General features: G+C 40.5%; 1 pseudogene; it reads right to left on the bottom strand.

Moving 5' to 3' along the window:
- Window positions 1–1,554: 1,554 nt before the first annotated feature.
- Window positions 1,555–2,344, bottom strand: LOC149215852 (uncharacterized; annotated as a pseudogene).
- Window positions 2,345–23,847: the final 21,503 nt, after the last annotated feature.

The following is a 23,847-nucleotide window of genomic DNA, read 5'->3' as shown; positions in this document are numbered from 1 at the left end:
CAGCTGAGTGATGAGATGTGCATCCATGCATCCATGCATGCGATGGGCTCTCCGGGTGACGGCAATCTGGTGCATTAATGATGCTATAGTCCATGAAATAGCACTTGCCCGGGGCAGGGACACCGGCGCCGGACGCGGGCAGGAACGGGCATTGCCGCAGCTGAGTGATGAGATGTGCATCCATGCATCCATGCATGCGATGGGCTCTCCGGGTGACGGCAATCTGGTGCATTAATGATGCTATAGTCCATGAAATAGCACTTGCCACCATCCTCCTTGAAAGTTGGAATGTTGTGTTTTTTTATATCGATAGTTATAATGTAATTATTGATAATTTTTAAATTAAAAAAAATTCAAACTATGTTTTGTGGATAAAATCTACATAATATTTTAAATGTTTTTTTTAACTCTGGTTACTATTTAATATTGTTAATTTTTAAATTTCAAAAAAATTCAAACCATATTCTGTGGATAAGAAAGTAAATTTTTACTTTTATCATGTTTTAGATTTAAAGATAAACTATTTCTATTTTCAAATTTTAAATCTCAATTTTATAAATAGCTTTTTAAAATTCAATACATAATTTTCAAGCGAATACTAATTACTTTGTAATTATTTTTCTAACTATTTTAAATTTAAAGATAAAATTTTCCAAAAACTAGTGAACACCCACATTCTTCATATATGATCATCACAATTTCTGGAAAGATGCCAAAAAGATGAATTAGCTTAGCTCAATTCTGAAGCTATTGGAAATCTTAAGAATAATAAATATTCTAAGACAATCAAAATTTAGCAAAAAATAAACTAAAGCACTTTTCAAAAACTTGCAACAACTTAAATAAATGGTCTTTCGAAAACTTACAACAACACCAATAGTAATTTTAAGTTTTACTTCTTTAAAACAAGAGACAAAAATGTAAGTAAAGGTCCTTTAAATAATGATACTAGACAAAAAAGTAAATAAAAAATTTCCAAAAACTTGCAAAAAAAAAAAAGGCAGCAATAGTTCATATGATTTCAATACTACAAATTTCATAAAAGTTAATATTTTATAAAGTTGTACATTAATTTTTAGATGTTAATATTGTTATGATTTTTTTTTTTTAATTTAAAAACGCTAATACTTTTTTTTAAAAAATTATTTTGTCTTATTAATAATTATTTTAAACAGATTAAACAACTAAACAACAACAATACATATCCCTCCCTCCTTCCCTCTCCTTCCCTCTCTACCTTTACCGTTTTCATATAATAAACTACCCATCCTTCCTGATATTTTAATTTCCATCCAATTACTTCCCATTTCCATCCAATTACTTCCCATCCCCTTGCCCTTGCCCTCCCTTCCCTAGGAGGATTGGGATATTAACCAGATAAATATTAAAGTCTAATTAAAGATATTATTTTTTAAATGACAATTATTTCGCTCTTTTACTCCCTCAAACATAAAAGTATGATATAATGACCTAGCTCCAAAGGCGTAGTAACTTAGGTAAGTCCCGCTGGAAATATAAAACTCAAGATATTTCAAAATATTTTTTTTTAAATATTTAATACAGAAAACCAATGTATTTAATAATATACTTTGAGATTTGTACACATAATGATATAATTATAAATATCTTAATAATAAATATAAATATTATATTTATAGTGATTCTCCAATTTTCTGAGGATGGCGTGGGCGAGGTACTTCCTGATAAGTTCTTTAAAATTTGGAAATGCATTCTCCACTTCGCCCTCTCGGCCTCCTCGATCAGTTGGATTTCCTCCTCGCAGAGGGCGCTAAGGCCCGCGAGGTGGAAGAAGTTGGCCTCCTCCTGGACCTGACGCAGGAGGCCTACGTCCTGCAGCAACACGGTGCCGCTGCGGAGATAATTCAAAACGAATGCGAAACCTCCGGCCGTCTCTGTCGATTCTGATGACGGAATTTTTGTTATTCTTACGATCTTTTTCCCAATGGCTGAGCACCAGGTCTGTGAGCTTCGAACCCTGGTCAGTGCACAGAGTATTCCGCGAGGTTTCGAACACCTGACCTCCCACCCGCAGAACTACCCAATCGCCATTTTCTCTGCCACTTCCTGGCTCTTGCTGCCAATCGAGAGCGGTGGCCGAGATCGTTGAATGCATTTTTTTGCCCTAATCAAAACCCTGTTCTGTTTTTTCGTGCTTTGGGGACTGAACAGGATTCGAACCAGGGTCTCCAGTTGAGAACGCTTTTGTGTGTTTGTGCTTTGGGGATTGAACAGGATCGAACCAGGGTCTCCGATTGAGCGTGCGTGACACGCGGCTTTCCTACTGCTGTGACTCGATCTCCTTGGAAGGATCACAAATTCGCAAACCCTTCGCTAATGGAAGAAAAAGGGTGATGAATAACAATAATTAGATCCGGGTTTATGTAAGGTTTAAGAGATGTTTTTTCTGTATCTCTCGATAGCATTTTATAGATATTAATTATTTTATTTACTAATTTGAATTAGGCACGCGCCGACCTGAAATGTGCCGACATGAAATGTTTAATAAGATTAATAATGATTAATTTTATTAATTTTTTTTTTTTAGAATTTTAAGGAACACAACACCATGTATTTAGTGTTATGTATGTGAGACAAAGACATGTGCGAGCCTAGCTGTCATTTGTCTTAGTATATTTCATTAGAAACAAGATTCAAAGATGAAATTTATTAGTGAAAACTTTCTTTCACAAGTGTAGGATAACTCCAGGTGAGTCACGATAATTGTGAAACACTATATTCTTGGGTCAACCAAAGTACTAATCAGGGTGTCATTAATTAATCCATAGTAATTATTATTTTCCAACCCTACTCAACTTTGAAAGATATATAGTGATGGAAAAATGATATGTTATTTTTTTGGGACTCTTTTTGAAATCAAAGTATGTTCTCACGCATGTTTCTGTTGATTATTTTTTTTCATTACATGTCATTTTTGTTTTTCTCTTCTATGGATGTATAAATCAAATATTTAGACACTATATCACACATTTGAAAGGTGAAGTATTCTTTTTATTAAAAAAAATTAATTTTTAGCAAATCATACTTTCAAGATATGTTTAGTGGTAGGGTTCTCATCTTTTTTGCGTTCTGGTTTAAAAAGCATGTCTTGATTTCACAAACTTTTTTCAATCCTACTTTCAAAATGAACAAGCCATAATTAGGTGATTTATAGCTTCATCTACTTGTTGACATAGGCTACACTAATTTAGACCATGGAATTTTTTATTTCTTTTTCTCAACCACCTCCCAAGTAGGAGCCTTATTGTTTAATACCATTGACATGAAGATTTTAGTTTTGTAGGGACACCCTAGCTCTAAATGATTCTCCACTACCAAACTTGTTGTCCCACCAATCCTTCCTTAACAAATGTTTTGTATCATGGCAGGGACATATGTTCCAATGGGATTGAGATATTGTAATAGTTGATCATCATCTTCTCTCATTTTGATAACATTGTTTTATAATGATCAAGCCTTCCAAACTTTCGCAAGATCTTTTCCCAAACCAACCTCCTCCTAGGTGAGACATTGTTGCTGACAATTTGTAAATCTCTCCCAATTCACAATTTGCGTAAGGGTATGATATCCTTTTCTTCTAGGATCTTGGATCACCTAAGGAGATAATTTGTGCAATCCCATGCTACTTATTTGAGGGTCAAAATCAATTTGAACTTTATCCCCTTTTCCTATTTCTATATCAACAAGTTACCTACTAAATGAAAAGTTGAATTCACAACTTTCCAAATGATTTAGACATTCTGTATTTGTTTTTCTGGGTTTTTTACCTAGTTCTCTATTGAAGATATGGAAATGTACATGCCTCTAATTACTTGGGCCCATGGTCCTTTTCCTTGTATTAGACTCCAAAATTTTTTGTAGTTAGAGGTTTATAAAAGAGAAAAGGATTTTTAAGAACCTATCCTCCATTTTCTTTTGGAACAACCAATTATTTCTAAGATGCTAATATATGTTGTTTGTTTTTTGGATCTCCAAACTAAATAAATTTGTTGTACACATTTTTAATTATCTCCAACAATCCTTTTAGAACCCAAGGCAAATAAATTCAATTTATTGATATTCTTTTCAATACAACTTTAACAAGGATCAATCTACACCATCTTGAGAGCCACTGATTGTGCCAACAATCTATATTTTTTATTACTTTGGCTCATCAACCATTTCTAGTCATCTTTTTTGTACAAGGTAGGGTTAAGATGGAATCTCAACTATTTGATCTAATTCTCTCTCTTGGTAGGGAAAAAACCGAGAGAAATATTGTTATTTTTGCTTAGTATGCTCCACATGGACATATTGGGTTTGTAAATTTTTACAATCATACCAATAGCTTTACAAAATACCTCCAAAATGTTTTTGAACTTCTCAAGTATCCTTCTAGTACCTTTAAAGAAAATTAAAATATCATCCACAAACAAGTGATGCGTGATATTTTGTGCTCAATATAAAATGCATATCCCTTTGACACTACCAATATTTGATCCCTCTTTTATTAGCCTACTTAGCCCTTTAGCTATTGGAAGGAAGAGAAAAGGGGGAACCCCTATATAAAACACCTATTTTGTGTAAAAAAAGGGGATGTAGAGCCATTTATCTAAATAAAAAAAGTTATAGAGATAATATGACTCATTAACCAAGCCACAAATTAGTGACAAAGCCCAATTGAATAAGAATAAATCCTAGGTAAAGCCAATTTACTCTATCATTATATTTGGAGAGGTCCATTTTAGTTACCTACATTCTTGGATTTCTTGTCTTGATCGAATATGTACTTTATTATGCTATTTAAACTACCTCATGAATTTGCCTTCGCTTTAGGAACCCAAATTACTCCCCGAAATTTAATTTTTGATACCCTTTTTTAGTCTTTTGGTGATGACTTTAGAAATAATTTTGTAGACACATTTTTTTTTTCTCGTTAAGACTATGCTATTCTATTATATACATTAACAGGAAAACATTTACAGTCATTGAGTCATACTGCCAAAGGCCATGGATGGCACTTTGGACTGAAAGTTAACAGAAAAAGCAGCCCACGCAGGGGCACCGCAACTGAGACAAACCACCCGCGCAGGGGCGTTAAACCACCAAGGAACTATCAGTGCAAAAATTGACAGCCCGCGCAGGGGCTCAAAAAAGAAAAAGAGACTTTCAGTAGAATCCCTCGCAGGGGCATCGGAAGCATTGAACAGGATTTCTTTCAAATCATACATAAACATCAAAAACATACAGTAAGCCATTGTAACAGACATAGTAAATCATGGGTGGACCTGAGCAGCGTTTGAGCAGGTGATGCTGAGCGAACGAACTACTAATCATCCGGCTCCTCCTCGATGATCCTACACCAGCCGCATCCTTCCGGGAACTGGTCCCATTCTGTCTTGTCCCTCGCTGGAGAAGGCTCTGCCTGAGTCGGAGGTGGGTTGACAGCATGCTCTGGACCAGCCTCTGGCGATCCCTCGACACCCCTTGAGCTTCCTGCCTGGTGCATCTTCGAGCTGGGTTGTTCCTCGCCCTCATCCTGCGGTTCTTCAAGGAAAAGGACCGAGACATGGGCGTTGATGCGGGATGTTCCTTGGGAGCTGCTGAAAGAGAAGACGGCAGTGCCAAACGCAGGAAGAGGTGCCGAGTCCGAATCTGGACTGCTAGAGTCCAAGAATTGGCTCGATTGGATGGGATGGGCTTCTGCAACTTGATGGCAGAGGCATCGACAGCAGCGGGATTGGGGAGTTGCAACTGAGGGCCGAGAAGACCCACCTCTGCTAGAGCCTCGACGGCTGAGAAGGCGCTGTCGAGGCCTGACCATTTTGCCACAGATAGCAGGGGGAAAAAACAGAGTAGAATAGGAGGAATTGGGGAAATTGAGACGCCCTTCACCCACCCTTTCAGACCTGATGCAACAGACAATTGGCAGAGGAGTGGCGTGAGCAGAAGCTCTGTGAACCATCGACCAAGCAGATGCACACCCCCAGACACATAGACCCAATTCCAGATTCTGAGCTCGACCCAGCATATTGCAATCCACCCCCTCTCCATACTTAAGCTCCTCCTCTGTTCCTCGAACTCTGCATGCCATAACTGCAGATTGAATTCGCACCTGAACCCCGGACAGTGCAATGAATTGCCGTCCATGATCGCGCCTGAACCCACGCTTAAATTCTTTGACGGCGGATCGAATTGAATGCTTGTCTTAGTCTTGGGGCCGCACATGGCTTCCATGTGGCACCTCGCGCTCAACCGTAGTGTCACCCGCATCCGGGGGGGCAGCATCTCTTTGAACCAGCCTGGCGAAGTCCTGAGCCTGGGCATTATTTGGTATAATAGCTGAGGTTCCTGTGAGGAGAGTATGATCATTATCTGCTCCTATGTTAGCTAAGAGGTCTGCGACCTTGTTGCCCTCTCTTTTTGTGTGATTGAAAGTGATGGCCCTGTTACTGCGGAGAGCTTGTTCGATGGCTTCTAGTCTGGCTGCGAGCCTCCAGCTGTTTGCGATTTTTTTTGCTTGTGAGCCATTCTGCAATCGCTTGGCCATGTTTATGAGAATCTGGGAGTCTCCTTCCACGATCAAGGGTTGGAGATTGAGGTTCCATGCGAGAAGGAGTCCTTGCCATAAACCTTCAAGCTCAGCCGAGTTGTTGGTGTCCCAACCCAAGTATCCGAAGTATATCTGCAGGGGGGTGCCTTCGTGATTCCTCAGAATACCTCCAAACCCTGCCTTTCCAGGGTTACCTTTGGAGGCCCCATCAAAATTGAGCTTATAAGAATGCTTAGGGGGGGCGATCCAAGTGCCTTTGATTGTACTGCTGCTTTTGAAAGTGCTGATCTTGTGTAGATTCTGAGGTAGGAGCAGTTGCCAGTTGCTTAGAATGCCTTTCTCGACGTCTAGAGAAGGAAGATCTTCCTGGGTCCAGGAGTGGAGCATCAGCGTCTCGTTGAGGTTCCCACAGAGTCTGGTCCATATGTCTTCGATCGTTGAGCGCTGATTTTTGAATATACATTTATTCCTTTCCTTCCATATACCCCATAAGATGAGTCCAGGGAGCAGGTTCCATATACAGTTGAGAAGCTCGCTCTTATAAGGATTCTGCGGCCATTGTCTTAGGGAGTCGGTTATGTCGTTCTTTGTTCTGCATTTTTTTTGACATCTGAAGCTAGCCTTTTCCCAGAGTTGATTGGCTAGGGGGCAGGTGTCCAGGAGGTGTTGGAGCGTTTCCTCATCTTGATTGCAATTGGGACATATCGATGGACCATGAAAATTTCTTCTTCTTAGTTTGTCCCAGGTGAGGATTCTTTTATGGCTAACCAACCAAAGGAAGTAAGAGACTTTGGGCCAGGATCCAAGACCCCATATTTTGCTCCAGATTGGATCAGAAGGAGTAGTGATGTTGCAAACTATCTTGTAGGCTTCTGAAGTGGTAAAGTCCCCTTTTGGTCGATATCCCCATCTTAGGACGTCATTGCCTTCTTCGTGTCTGATGCTTCTTTTTCCGAGCTCCTTCTCCAATTCTTCGATATCCGGAAGGTTTGTGATGTTAATTAGCTGATTACCCTGTTTCCATTTCCTGAATCCGTTCTCCGTTTCCTGCAACCAATAGTGATGGATCTTTTCTTGCTGCTGCTCCGGCCTAACGTGATCCAGGGGTGAATGAAGAACGTGGGTGAGCTTTGGCAACTGGTTCCATGCATCAGTCCAAAATCTTGCAGTCTTGCCATCCCTGACCTCCCAAAAACTGTGCTGCTGAATTAACTGGAAGTGTTGTTTGGCTGCGTTCCATATTAGCGAACCTTTTTCTGTGGGGGTGAACTGGATGAGCTCCTCCTGAGGTCTGTTATTAGCATATTTAGCTGTCCAGATTCTTGCCCAAGGTTTTTCTGGATTTGTGATCCAGTGCCACCATATTTTGGCGCTCATGATGGAATTACTATGCTCCGGGTCTCTCAGACCAATACCCCCTTTGTCTTTGGGTAGACAGACTGTGGGCCATTTGACTAAAGCCCATTTTCGATTAGTTGCCGAGCCGCCCCATAGGAAGCTGCGCTGAAGATTCCTGATACTTTTTAAAACCCATTTGGGCGCAGCAAGGATAGAGAAAAGATACAGGGGCATTGCCTGAAGAACTGACTTAATGAGCACTACCCGACTGGCTAGATTGAGAGATCTGTGCGTCCAAAGGTTGAGTCGAGATTCAAGCTTCTCAATGAGGGTTCGCCATGAGGAATGCTTTATAGCTGAGGCAGTGAGGGGGGCTCCGAGGTATTTGGAGGGAAGGGAGGCTGTGGGAAAGCCAAGGATTCGGGTGACCGCCGATTTAACAAGAGGAGGCGTGTGAAAGAAGAAGATCTGCGATTTGGTGCAGTTGACATCAGTGCCTGAAGCTTCAGCAAAGTCAGTGAGCAGGGATTTGAGGCATGCGGCTTCCTGGACCGAGGGATATCCAAATAGCATGGTATCATCAACAAACTGCTGATGAGAGGTAGCAGGGGTGTTGTGAACTGAAAGGCCTTTGAGATGGTGGGATTGGAGGGCATGTTTAATGTGACGGCCAAGCCCTTCTGCCATGAGAACAAAGAGGAAGGGGGATAGGGGGTCCCCTTGCCTAATTCCTCTTGATGGTTTGAAGGGGCGGGAAGGGATCCCATTCACAAGGATGGAGAATTGAGTGGAGTTAATTAAGCTCATGATCCAGCGAATCCACATAGTACAGAAACCAAAAGCCTTTAGCATTTGCTGAATATAAGTCCAGCTGAGTTTATCAAAAGCCTTAGAAAGATCCAGCTTAAGAAGCATACCTGCCTGTTTTGATTGTTTGAGGGAGTGTATGATCTCGTGCGTGAGGAGGATGCCGTCCATGATCTGTCTTCCTTCCACGTAACCCGACTGTTCCGGTGATATGAGCAGAGGTAGCAGGGGCTTCAACCGGTTAGCTACAACTTTGGATATTACTTTGTAAATGACATTACAAAGTGCAATCGGCCTGTATTTGTCGGGAGTAATTGAGTCCTCCTCTTTGGGGATGAGGGCAATGAAGGTGGAGTTGAGAGAAGGAAGCAACCAATGGAGAGCTCTCGATTCTTCAACGATTTGCCAGACTTCCTGTTTTATCATCTCCCAGAAGGTGTGAAAGAACGTGGTGGTGAATCCGTCCGGTCCAGGGGCTTTTCCTTCCTTGAGCTGGGACATTGCCTCGTCCACCTCCTGAGGCTGAATTGGGCGGAGGAGAAGCTCATTATGTTCCTCCGTAATGATCCTTGGCACATTGTTGGTAATTCTTTCAATTGCCTGTCGCCTATCTTCCTCCGGCTCTTGAAGGACCTGATTAAAGTGATTGAGAAATTCCTTCTCAATTTCCTCATGCTTTTCTACTTTTACCCCGCCTTGCTTTTGGATGAACGGAATGCTGTTGTGCATTCTTCTTTGAATGGTGGTTCTGTGGAAGAATTTGGTATTACGTTCGCCCTCCTTCAACCATCTTATCCTGGATTTTTGCTTCCAGTAAACTTCCTCCTGCTTCTGCCTTTCCTCAATCTGTCTGTGGATACGTCGTTCCTGCTCCAAGGTCACTTCAGTGTGTCCCTCTGTGGTTACTCTTTGTTGGAGATCCGTCAGTTCCCGATTTAGTTCTTGTTGCGCTTTAAAGATATCTCCAAAGGTTTCCCTGTTCCAGCGCTTTAGGTGATTTTTAAGGAACCTGAGCTTCTGTTGGAATTTATACATCTTAGACCCTTCTGGAGGGATAAAAGAAGTCCATGTGGTTTTGACAAAGTCTTTGAACTCGGGGTGCGAGAGCCAGAATCCTTCGAAGCGGAAGGGCCTCCGGGTCAAATCACCTGGTCTTTGCCATTGGAGGGCTATCGGCCAATGGTCCGAGCCGGTGTGCGGAAGAATTGCTGCTGTGATATCTCCTCCAAGGTGAATCGCGTTATCTGAGATAAGGAAGCGATCTAGTTTGGAAGCGATTTGGTGTTTTCCCGCTCTGCGATTGCTCCAAGTGAAGGTTCCATTGCAAAAAGGCAGGTCTATGAGGGAGGTGTTTTGAATGAAGTCCTTGAAATGGATGTTTTCTTGTTCCATTCTGTTCCTTCCCCCAAGCTTCTCCTCTAGCCTGGTGATCATGTTAAAATCCCCTCCGATGATCTAGAGTGGGTGTCTCCTGTTGTTGTTCAAAGCCTCTATGGTGTCTAGAAGCGCAATTTTTCTTCCTGTGTCCTGCGGGAAATATACATTTGATAGGTTTCCATGGATATTCGTACCCAAAATGTGGAAGGCTGCCTGTATGAGATGATGAGAAGCGTGGAAATCTGAGAGATTTAACGCTTGAGTATTCCATGCAATGGCCAGCCCTCCTGAAGCTCCAGAGGCATCTACTGCCACTGAGCGACATCCTGGCCATGCTTTGGAGAGAATGCTACCTAATGTAGATCCGTTACATTTAGTTTCCTGGAGAAAGCATAGTTGCGGCTTTTCCATTTTAATCATGTTTTTTAACATTCTGAGTTTCCCTGGGCTATTGAGCCCTCTTAAGTTCCATGATACAAGCTTCATGGTTCAACTATTTGCAGAGGGTTTATAGTACTTTGTCAATTTTGCATACCTGCCTGAGTCTACCAGGAGTTTCCCAATCTCGATCGTTCTCTGTAGATCTGTTCTTCGTCCTCTCTTTTTGGTTTCTTTTGGGGGGTGACTACCATCCCACTGGCTTCCTGGTTGAATACCTAGTTGCTGCTGCTGATATGCTCTTGAAATAACCACTTCCAGCTTGCTGAGTTGGGTTTCTGTTATGCTGTCATATGCTTTCTTTTTGCATGCTAGCTCCAATTCCAGAATGTCTAGGCCATGCAGATCTATGCTTTCTGGTTCTTCTTCCATCTGTTGCACTTGACTACCTTCTTCCACATTAATCTCTGAGCTAGAAGGAGGATCTAGCTTTCCATCAATTTCCATGTCCTTGTTTTTCTCTGTCGGTTCTTTCAGATCTCCTGAGGGGGAATCATTGAAGATTAGGGGGATTGGCGTTTGGGGGGGGAGGCTGAAGGAGGGGGAGGGGAGGAGGATGAGGGATGGGAAGGGTTAGACTCAGAGATCGGGGGGAGTTCATCTGAGGATTGAGCGAGGATTTCGAAACTGTTCTTAGAAGCTGGGCCATTGGTGCTATTTTGCTGGGGCTTAGACCCATTAGAGGGTTTCTTGTGCGCTCGCCTTCGGCTTGGGGCTTTGGTGAAGCCATCCTGGGCTGCAGAAACAGAAGGGTCAGGAGAAGTGGCTTTGGAGTTCAGGGGGCAGTCACGGAAAAGATGCCCAAGAGCGTGGCATCTCCTGCAACGGAAGGGTACATGCTCATAGTCCAAGGGTTGAATCCACTCCTCGTCATGGTGGGAGAGACTTATCGATTCTGGTAAGGCTTCATTCAAGCGCATGAAGACGCAGATGCGTGCATAGGAAATGAATCTGCGCAGTTTGGTCTCTTCTGCAGTCCTGATGTACTCCCCTAGTCCATTTCCTATGTTCTTGAGAATGTCCTCGTCCCAATATTCGTCTGGAAGTCCATACATTCTGATCCAGACTGGCGCCCAGGTGAGATCTTCCTTATCCGGGTTGAATCTAGGTATCCAGTCTCTCATATACAGGCCTGCTGCGTTGAAGAAGTGAGGCCCTGTTCCCAGTACCCTGAGTTTGTCCTCAATACAGTAAAAAATTGCTGTAAAGAAACCCTTCGGCCCTAGCTGCAGGGTAACGTCTCCTTTGGGCTTCCATTTCGCAGCGATCCACCCGTATAAGGCTCTTTCTGTCGGCCAGAACCCTATAAACTTCCCAATAATGGCATGATCCCTCATGAACTCGATTCGTGCATCAATCTTGTGTCCAGGTAGCTCTATTCGTGGCCGCTCTTTGGCTATTGGTTTGCATGTTGTCGAGGAAACCTTCGGGATTTCCTCCGGATTTTTTCCTCTGTCTTGGGTGACGCTAGCTTGGTCCGTCCATCCTCCTGTCTTCTTGTTTTCCTGCTGAAGCCTGTTCCCATTGTTCAAGATCTCCCTGTTAACCGATCCAAAGAGGAACGCCTGCTCAGGATCGTGCTGCGATGGGGAGGGCTCTGACGCCCTCCCCTGAGGAGATTCCATTGCGCTGCTCTAGTACTCTGCTATTCCGCTGCGCAACAGTAGATTTGGACTGGTTTGTGTACAGAGCCAGAGTTGTGCTACCTGCGCCGTCGGTACTTTCCTCAGAACCCTAATCGCCCTCCTTTCATAGAACTTTTCGAAGAGTTGCCAATTTTGTAGACACATTACATAAGGATATTGTCCTAAATTTTTCAAGAGGTGTTGGTTATCCTCTTTAGGGATCAATGCTATGAAGGTAGTGTTATAAGCCCTAAGCATGTTTCCCATGTTTCTCGTGGTCTTCACCACCCTTCCTAAAACTTTTTCAATGAATTCATAGCATTCTAAAAATAATTCTTCAAGTAGGTCATATAACCCTTTGAATTTTATCCCTTTGGAAGCTATGTAAATTTTGTTGTAATTCATTTTTCCTTGTTTCTTTCATCAATTCCATAGTTTCCTCATGATTTAAAAAACTAGGAGAAGAGTTAGCAAGCCTTATTACTTTAGTGATTGTATCCCGAGAGTCCTCTTTGAAAATATTTAAGAAATAATTGACTTCTCCATTTGCATTATCTTTAAAATTTGTTACCACATGTCATTTTCTTTGTTAATTTTCTCAATTGAGTTAATATTTTTCCTCTATTAGCATATCTGTGAAAGAAATTGGAGTTTTCATCCCTTTCTTGTAGCCATATGCCCTGCTCTTGATCCTCTCATTATTTTTCTCTCTCCAATAAGATCTTCCTCATTTTTGCTTCAAGTGGTTTCACCTCCAACTTTCGAGTCTCATTCAAACATCCAAATCCTACATTGTTATAAAGTGTCATTAAACCTTATTCCGCTTCTTTGAGAACGCTATCATATTTTTATTTTTTATCCTTTTCCCATCACTTCTATCTCCTTTGCCTCCCTTAGGTTTTTTTGAGATAAAAAAGATACAAACTCTCTTAGTTGATCATTGTAAGCTTTCTAATTATCTTTAGCTGTGTCCACAAACTCCTCCACCTTCAACCATTATAGGTTCAATTTGAAGGGGTTGGTTGGTTTTTCCTAAGTAGGGGTCACTTTAAGCATAATCGAATTATGGTTAGAATCCCTTCCCAAGGCTACCCACTATTTTACCCAAAAAAAATCATCCAAAAATCATTCAAATATTAAAAATTTCTCAAATCATCCCTTATTTTTGTATTCTTATAGGTGGGAGTTAATTTCTTTCGCTCAATGTCCATCATTCCCACTTCTGTCAATTTTCTTGCAAAGTAAATGGAACACAATCCATTCATGTTGTAATTCCCCATATTTCTAAAACTCCTGACATAAAGTGTTGAATAAAGTTGTCATTGATGGCATCATAGTTGAATTGTTGAAACAAACTGTAACCCTAGATATTGTGCAAACCCTAAGAGACCGAAACCCTAACTACCTGACTAGACCCTAGGTGCATGAGTATATTAATGAAATTCTAGATGCACTTTCCATAACAAAGCATTAAGAAATGATTTCATTATGATATCACGTTTTCATTGTTGAAGCTAGCTATGTAGGTCATTAATTATGGAAATCCAATAACTTTCCCTTATATGCATTTCCCAAGCTTTGTTGGAGTTTCCCTAAGAAATAAATTACCTTGTTGAAGATGCCCATGAAGACATATTGAAAAGGCACCCTCGCCTTGTTGAATGATGCTCATAATTCTCATGTGATGAAGCCCTAATTTAGTAAACCTAGCTATATGAATATGTCAAAAAAACCCTAGTCCTTGTATGCAATCCTAATGCATGAAGATCACATGCACTAGAATTTCAAAATAGTGAAAAAAATTCTAATCCACATGATGCTCTAATTCCATAAAAGAAATTCGTTAATAGGGATGTTATGGAAAAATATGCATATAATGAAAGAAAAAATAAATTTCCATCATTAGAGGCCATATCTGAAAGGGAATACTATATCAACTTATAGAGAAGTTCATAAGATTTCCAATGAGTACTCACTTGCCTCCTAATTCCTTACTGTTGAAGAGAAATCAATTTTTGAAATCAGCATATGTAAAAAATTGTCAAACTATCCAAACTGACTTGAGTAGGCTCATAACCCTTGGAAAAGAGATGTGTCCCTTCAGAATACGGAAAAATCACTATAAATATAAACCTAAATTCATCTATTCAAGCTCATATTTTTCGGTGGAGATAAGACAAGAGGTAGAGAAGCAGTCACAATCTAGAAAAGTAAGGAAGACAAGTTTGTGGAATTGTTCTTGGGTTAAATAGTCTCCCACGAGTTCGAGCTAGGAGTAATGAAGTTGTCATAGTTTCCATGGTCGAAGCTGTCGTAGTTGTCATGGTTTCAGCTACCGTAGTTGTCGTGGTTGAAGCTAATGTGGTCAAAGTTGCTGTAGCTTCCTTGGTTGAAGTTGTCAAAGCTACCATAGTACCGTAGTTGAAGTTGTCGTAGTTGCTTTGGTTGAAGCTACTGTGGTCAAAGTTGTTGTATTTTTCGTGGTCAAAGATGTCGTAGTTTTCATGGTCGAAGCTACCATAGTTCTTGTGGTTGAATTTGTTGTGGTTGAAGTTGTTGTGGTCGAAGTTGTCATAGTTTTCGTGGTCTAAGTGTTGATTTATTAGGATTGGACAAATAGAGCTTGTTGAAGTCTTCTCTTGAGAACAGAATAAGGCAGAGTCAGAGAACTTTTTGAAGAAACATATTCAATATTTGTGGATATCATTGAAGACCATGATGCATTTAAGCCATCATTAGGTGACCTTGAAGAATTTTTGTTTGGGTAACATGAAGAGTTGTGGAGACACCTTCTAAGAAGAAAAAATTGTCATTGATGAGCTAAGTGCTTTGGAGATCAAGGGCATTGTTGAAGGTGAAGATTATTGTCAAGGTTAGTTGTAGAAGATATTGGGATCCTTGAAGAACTATTAAAATTATCTTGAGGAATTGAAGTCGTGGGTTGGAGCCCTGGAGGATAGGAGTCCTAAAGAAGACCTGTTTGGAGCTTGTACCAGAGATAGGGTTGGAGCTCCAGAGGTTGGAGCCTCATAGAGACAAGGTTGGTGCCTTGGAAGATAGGGTTGGAGCCCTATAGGATAGGATTCCTCAAGAAACTAGGTTTGAGCCTGTACTAGAGATAAGGTTAGAACCCTAGAGGTTGGTGCCTCAAATTGACAAGGTTGGAGCCTTGGAGAGTCCAAGTTGGTGCTTGGCATAATACCGATTGGAGCCTGGGAGATAGAAGATTGGTGTCTTCCTCTAAGGTTGGACCCCTACACATATATTGTACTTGATCTATTGTAAAGAAGAAATTAACAAAAATATTTATTTTATTATTGTTCATTTTGTGTTATAAATATAAGGGATCTAACTGGTAAAAATAATAGTTGAAAAGAAATAATGATTCACCCCCCCTCTCAATATTTCCAACATAAAGCTTAGGTCTCCTCTTATCACCACAAGGCCACTCTAAATACACTTTGTTTTAAAGAAATTCTGCCAATACTCCACTCCGTTCAAGTAAGACATATGCTTTTAGAACATATATCCCTTTGCCCATATCTTGTGAGAGAAGGGATACCCTAAACCTATAGGAAAAACCCAGGAGTTAGAAAGGGTATATGAACACCTCTACCAACTAGTTTTTTCCCACCATATTTCCCCACAAGGAGAATTTTCTCTAAGATCCCTTATCAGTGACAAATATTTTCTATATTTGACTTATGAAGATGTTTGTTACTATGCCATGGACATATATGAATTCCTCCCTCTCTAGTTAGTTCTTTGGTCTTTCCCATCAAGGAACCCTAACCCCTCTGTCACCTTTCTAGGGAAGTTAGGGGTGCCTTTACTCCTAGATATAAGGTTGTATTTGGAGGATTCATGGTGACTAAAATCTCGTTATGTCACCCTAGCCTCTATTCCTATCTTTGAGGATGAAAAAGTCCCTACATGGACATCTTCACTTGGTAGAGACCTTTCAATCACAAGTATAGGTTTAGAGCTTTGGGAAATGTGGATTTTCATACCTAAGAGATTGGGAAAAATTTCAGTAGGTGAATCCAAACCTTGAGATTCTACCTCTATCCACTAAGGACCAATAACTAAAATTTCAGAGCATTTCTTACGTGCAAGAGACCTACATTCTTTTTTCTCACTAACAACATCCATGTTCTATTCCTTGTGAACACTATAGGACAAATTTTATTCTTATACTAATAGAGGGTTATCTAGAAGATTCTCTATGGTCCTCTTGTTAGAAAATATCCTATGTCCATCCTAGGTTGTGAGGAATTTCCAATAGTTCCACCCCCAACCATTGTCACTACTTCCTCTAAACCAACGCCTTTCTCTAAGATAGATATTTACAATCCACTACTAAGTTCACATAGCTATGCTAGAAGAACCCACACCTTAAGGGTATATCTTCATATTCTAGGGTTAGATAGTACATTTTTGTACCTCTCTTAATAATCATTTCATTTTCCAATCACTTGCTTGTTTCTAAGCCCACTAAAATTCTTGCCATTTTGGAGCACCCTATGTTCAACAAAGAGTAATCAACTTAATAAAATGAGTTGAGATCATTCCCTATGGCTTCAAACATATCCTTTGACCATAAAATAAGTGGAAGACCTATAATTCGAACACAAAATTGAAGAATATATAGATGATCAATTATGGCAAAGTCTAGTAACACACCATATTTTCAAAAATAGATGTTTTAGAATCCTACTTCTACTAACCATATAATACTTTTTTAACCTTTGTCACTAATTTGAAAGCCAATTCCAACCAAACCTTTTCAAAGGTCATAATGTAAAGAGAGTATCCAACTAGTGGTTCAAAATTTACTCTTTTCTAGTCTTTTAGACAATCACATGAGATATGATTTCAAAGAAATTGGTCTACAAATACCATTTCTTTAAGTTCCATTACATTGTTTATCCTACTTTTCATCCCCAAGTTCATACTTATTGGATTTAATGTTTTTAAACCCAAAGGCGCTCTACAACCCAATATGGAGGAGATGGTGTAGTGTTCATAAATGAGTGTAAACATTTCAATGTCGACTCAATATAGGAGATATGTTATAGTCTCTAAAATGAAGTATTTGATCAAAAAATAATAATAATATTACATAATGTTGGATCAATATAAAAAGTAACAAAAAATAACAAATAAATGAAAGTAATAAATTGATTTAATTCAATTTATTTTATTGTAATTTTTTATTAATATAATTACAAACATTTTTTTATAGGAAAAAAATCACAATATACATGTTACATTAAAATAAATTTAAATAATAATGATTCATATTAGAAACCATGCTATTTTAGAACATATAATTAATGAACATATAAAAATTTAATAAATTTAATTAATGATCATTATACTTCAGAACTTCATATTTAAATTTAACATATAAACATATAAAAATTCAATTTCTACAATATATATGTTAAGTTATGGTATGTTCTATGCTTATAACAGTTTACTTCTTTTTCTTATTATATTCCACCGATTAGCAATCACATGTACATAGAGTAAAGTGTAGATAGAACATTAAACGATCGATAGAAAATAAGCCAAGACAAGAGACACAAGATGTGGCGGCTAGCCAGGGACAAACCCCACAATGTGTGGGGAAACCCTTTGATCAAATCTTCTTTTATCTTCAATAATTCAGCAGAGAGAAATAGTACAATAAATCTGATTCATATCAGCAGTAGCAAACCCTAGATCAGTAGCATCAGCATTAGCGACTTCATTATCAAACTAGGGCAGACCATATCTCACAAACCGACAGTAAGATTGACTTCATTCCACCACCAAAAGTTTCGGCTTCCAGAGGAGGTTCAGATGAACCTACAACGCAGTTCAGATGAGGAGATCTTCTAGGCCACGCAAGTCAATATTTGCTTCTGCAGTTGTAGCTTCAGTTTCAGCAGTTTCCGGCTTCAAACTAGGGCAGTCGATATCTTGCAAACCGTTCGTCGGATTTACTTCATTCCACCACCAAAAGTTGCGGCTTTCAAAGGAGGTTCAGATGAACCTACAACGCAGTTCCAAAGAGGAGATCTTCTAGGCCACGCAAGTCAATCTTTACTTCTGCAGTTGCAGCTTCAAATTCAACAACTTTCGGCTTCACATGTGTGTGAGAGAGAGACCCATTTCAGCGCAGTAGAGAAGAGACTCATATCTGCGCAGTAGAGAGAGAGAGATGTGATGAGATGAGTGAGTCTAAATGAGGAAAAGTCCTCTTATATCTATACACAACGTTGGTGGGTGAATAGATGTGACTCTTGGGCTTCTGAGCCTACATGAGTTGTAGGTCGGCTTGATAATAATTCCATAATCAAAATAAATTCATATCTCCATGAATACTTATCGGAATTGGATGATCTTTATATCAATCATACACCTCTCGATGAGAGGAATCTAATAAAAATATTATTAGCCATGAATAAGATGACCACATGAAGTTTTGCACTGGTTGCCAATTTTAACACTCCCTCTCAACCATGGAGAACTTCATCTGCAATCTGTCTATCGGTCGTTACTATTCATCCATCAAATGCACTGCCTTGTACAGCCTGACCCTTGCCCTGCTCTGCTCTATTTTTCCTGTTCTGCTTTGTCTTGTTCTGCCCTGCACTGATCTGTACTATTTTGTTCTGTTCTGCTCTGCTCTTGCATTGTTCTGTTCTACTATGCTTTTGTCCGAATTATGAAGAAGAAGAAATGATCGAGGATGTATCATACTGACTCAAAGTCAGTCTCAGAGTATGTACCACTGGTCCCAAACCAGTCTCAACCAACCCAAAGTCAGCGTCATAGTGAGTACAACTCCAATGGTCCCAGACCAATATCATCCTCCACTGACTCAAAGTCAGTCTCAGAGTATGTACCACTGATCCCAGACTAGTCTCAACCGACCCGAAGTCAGCGTCATAGTATGGTACAACTCCTACCACTGGTCCCAGATCAATGGAGGTCATCCTAGCGTAGGGAGTATGGTAGTTACAACGATGTGTCCATCGGTACTACTATGGTCCCTAACTTCATTTCCCTGCTCATTGATCAGATGAGAGGTACTTCCCATGAGTCCCAGACTGCATGGGTAGGATGCCTCGACAGGAGAACTAATCAATCCTGTCCTCACAGGAGAACAAATCAATCCTGCTACAATTGCCATGGAGAACACATCAATCCAGGCCTCACAGGAGAACACATCAATCCTGCTACAATTTCCGTGGAGAACACATCAATCCAGGCTGTCATGGAGAACTCATCAATCTAGGCCTCACAGGAGAACACATCAATCCTGCTACAATGTCGCCACAGGGTGTACATGTATACCACCAGGGGATAGTGAATAATCCTGTGGTCATATGCTGCTCCAAGAAGCACCCCGCACCCCCCTGGAGCTCTCAGAGCTCAATGCATCATACATGACCCTCATTGGAGGGTCTTTGAACAACTCCAAGTTGTTCACAAAAAGTCAGAAATTTTACTTTCCCAAGGGGTTTTGTCAGAATGTCGGCGACCTATTCATCTGTACCGATATCATGGAGCCTTATAGCTCCCCGTTGCACCATATCTCGAATATAATGGTATCTGATATCAATATGCTTGGAGCAATAATGGAATACGGGATTCTCTGACAAATGAATCCCACTTTGGTTGTCACAAAGGATCACAATGGTATCCAATGTGAATCCAAACAACTCACTGAAGAGCTTTCGCAACCAAATTGCCTCATAAGAAGCCATGCTAGCAGCAATATACTCTGCTTCGGCGATGCTCAAAGTCACCGACCTTTGTTTCCTGCTCATCCAGGATATCGAAGTAGATCCCAAGGAGAAACAACACCCGGAAGTGCTCTTACGGTCCTCCACATTGCCTGCCCAGTCAGCATCTGTGTATCCAAATAGTCTCACATCTCTGGCAATGTATCTTAACCCATAAGTGATAGTGCCACGAAGATATCTCAGCAGATTCTTGGCACCAATCCAGTGTATGTAGTGGGGTTCAACCATATGCTGGCTCAACGAGTTGACTGCAAAGCATATATCTGGACGGGAGTTCACTAAGAACATTAATGCTCTGACGAGTTGCCGATACTCAGTAGCATTTCGTAAAACAGATCCAGCAGCACTACCGCTTAACTTCTTGAAGTCAAGCTCCATCGGAGTAGTTACAGGCTTGCAGTCCACCATTCCGAATCTTTCCAATATCTTCACCACATATTTTCCTTGAGATAGGAAAATTTCTCCTGGATTTTGCCACACTTCAAGTCCTAGGAAGTAGTGCATCAGTCCTAGGTCTTTCATTTCAAATTCAAAGGCCAGCTCCCTCTTACATTTGTGAATGAGAGGGTCTGCACCTGTTAGAAAGAGGTCATCCACATACAACACCAGTATAAGAGGCTTGTCATCTTCAACCTTAAAGTAAAGGTTAGGATCGGCTTCACTCCTAGTGAATCCCAGCTTCATCAAGTAGCTATCGATCCTCTCATACCATGCTCGGGGTGCTTGCTTAAGCCCATAGAGAGCTTTCTTCAAACTGCATACATGAGATTTTCGATCATAAATCTCAAATCCTTCGGGTTGCTCCACGTAGACCTCTTCTTTGATCGAGCCATGCAAGAACGCAGTCTTGACATCCATCTGATGTAGGTTCCATCCTTGTGAAGCGGTAAGGGCTATGATTGAGCGGATGGTCGTATATCTGGAAACAGGTGCAAATATCTCATCATAGTCTATACCTTCCTTTTGGGAGAAACTTCGAGCAACAAAACGAGCCTTATAATTTTCCGTGCTTCCATCTGCTGCATGATTTATCTTGTAAAGCCATTTGGAAGTAACAACAGTCTTGTCCTGGGGTCTGGGAACTACTTCCCAAACATCATTCTTTATGATAGACTCATATTCTTCGGTCATAGCATCCTTCCATCCTTGATGCTTGACGGCATCTGAGAATGACGAAGGCTCATTTTGTATGATCGTGCTCATGATGGTCAGGTATCCTTGATACCTATTAGGTTTCTTACTTTCACGAAAGGTTCCTCGGGGTGCAGCATGTCCTTTAGCATCATCAAGTAACCCCTTAAGCCATGAAGGCCTTTTCCTAGAAGAGGAAGGCTCATATGGAGGAGGATCAATTGGATCCATGGGTTCTTCTACATGAGGCATTGATTCATCATCCTTTTCTTTCGGTTCCCTGGTGTCGGCTTCTTGAGAGCTCCTCAAAGTTGGAAGATTGATCACCTTGCTGAGAGCCATATCTTCGTCAAAGGTGACATCATGACTAATTATGACTTCCCTTTGACCGGCTACATAGATTCTATAGCCTTTAGTATTTTCACCATAGCCCACAAAAATTCCTTTCTTTCCAGATGCTCCCAATTTATTTCTTTTCTCTTTCAGCACATGAAAGTATACAGGGCTTCCAAAAATTTTAAAATGAGAAACATCAGGTTTCTTACTGGTGAATTTTTCTTCAGGAGTCTTGGAACCCAATGCTTGATGAGGGCATCAATTTTGTACATATACGGCAGCATTTGCAGCTTCAGCCCATAGAAACTTAGGAAGACTTTGATCATGTAGCATGGCCCGGACAGCTTCCATAATTGTGCGATTCTTCCTTTCTGCCACACCATTTTGTTCAGGAGTATATGGTGTAGTAGTCTCCCTCTTGATGCCAGCCTCTTTACAAAAATCATGGAACTCATTAGATTCATATTCAGTCCCATTGTCAGTTCTTAAGATCTTGATCTTCTTTTTGGTTTGATTCTCGATTAGGGCTTTGAAGTGTCGGAACCAAGGGAACACTTCATCCTTCTTTTTCAAGAAGTATATCCAGGTCTTTCGAGAATGGTCATCTGTAAAAGTGAGATAATATGAGTATCCTCCCAAGGAGTTCACAGGCATCATACCTGATATGTCTGAGTGAACTAGTTGTAATATATCGGAGGTCTTGCTTTGACTTGAAGGGAATGGTCCCCTTTTGAGCTTTCCTTCGACACATCCCGGACATACACCTTCTTTCTCTACTTGGAATTCAGGCATCCTTGTTACCATCTGTCTTACATCAGGTAGAGCTTTGTAATGAAGGTGGGCAAACCTCCGATGCCAAAGTTCGGACTGAAGCATTGTGTCACAAGACATGACACCTAGCGGACTTCCACCGACTTGATATAAAGAATCAACTCGAAACCCAAGAGTGAAAGCATCTTTAACATTATTTTTCCATATGTGTACCTTACCATCGTTGAAGGTTACCTTATAGCCTTTGTCTTCCATTGCCGAGATGGATACCAGGTTCTTTTTGAGATCAGGTACATATAATACATCTTGTAAGTGAATCGTATTACCTTGATTCAGTTTAAGAGAAACATTGCCTACACCTTTCACTGGGTATTTCATGTCATCTCCAAGGACAATTTCCAGGTTAGTTTCTTTCTCTACCAGATTATAGAGTACTTCTTTGTAACCAGTGAAATGTCTTGATGCACCACTATCAATGAGCCAAATTCCCATTGAGTCCGAAGGAGCGGAGGTAGATAGAGTAGCTGGAGATAATATTCAGCCTGCTTATCGTCAACAGTGTTAGATTCACACCTGGAATTTCTAGCCTTCTTGAATGGTTGCCCTCTTCCTTGATTTCCCACATTCATTTTTCCTTTGTTGTTGAATTTTCCATTCCTTCGATTACCATGAGAGGGATTTTGATCATTGTCACGGTGATAGTCCTTTCTATCAGGGCATTCGCTTGCATAGTGACCTGCTTTATTGCAAATGAAACATCGTCCTTTTCTTCCACCCTTAAATCCAGCCTTTCTTTTCGATTTAGACCCAGAATTATTTCTTTTCTTAGCATGAGAAGAAAAAGCAGCAGGAGGACCTTTAGGCAAGGGCATTTCCTGCTCTTCTACCCTTGTTTGTTCTTGAATGCATCTAGCCATTAATTCCTCGAATCTAGGAATTACATTATTGTTCAGAAGAGTAGTCCTGAACACATACCATTCAGATGGTAATCCTCCGAGAGTTGTGAGTGCCATTTCTCTGTCAGTAATGGTTTCCCCAATAGATAGGAGATCATTCTTGATCTCGGTGATTCTTAAGAAGTATGCTTGCATACTTTCATCTTTACCCTTCTTGATTTCCCTCAACTTATTTCTAAGAAACAAAACTTGATTTGCATCATTAACTTTAAATAAACTCACCAGTCTGTCATAGATTTCCTTGGAGGTGTCTAGATCAGAGATGTAGGCCACCAAGCGCTTGTCGTTAGAGTCTCAGATGATCTTCTTTGTTTTGACTTCTCCATTTTTCCATTTGTTCCAGGCAACAGCAGATGCATTTGATGAAGGCTCAACAATATTGCCTCTTACATGGTCCAGCACTCCTTGATCTTCAAGGGTTAGATCGATAGACATATTCCATCCGTGATAGTCAGCTTTCTCACGGAGCTTGTCTTCGGCAGAAAAGAGTGTTGCGGACCCCATAGTTCTTTTAGGATAGCCTTGCCAATCTTCTCTTCAATGATTGCTCTTGCTCTTGCTCGGGCTTTGTCTTCACCTCAGCTTTGATACCATGTTAAGTTATGGTATGCTCTATGCTTATAACAGTTTACTTCTTTTTCTTATTATATTCCACCGATTAGAAATCACATGTATATAGAGTAAAGTGCAGATAGAAC

The sequence above is a fragment of the Pinus tabuliformis genome, chromosome 1_1 (genome assembly GCF_031772625.1).
Source record: "Pinus tabuliformis cultivar Carrire ecotype Pingquan chromosome 1_1, CPIR1, whole genome shotgun sequence".
NCBI lineage: Eukaryota > Viridiplantae > Streptophyta > Pinopsida > Pinales > Pinaceae > Pinus > Pinus tabuliformis.
Note: the sequence above shows the minus strand (reverse complement) of the source record. Positions and strands in the feature narration are given on the sequence as shown.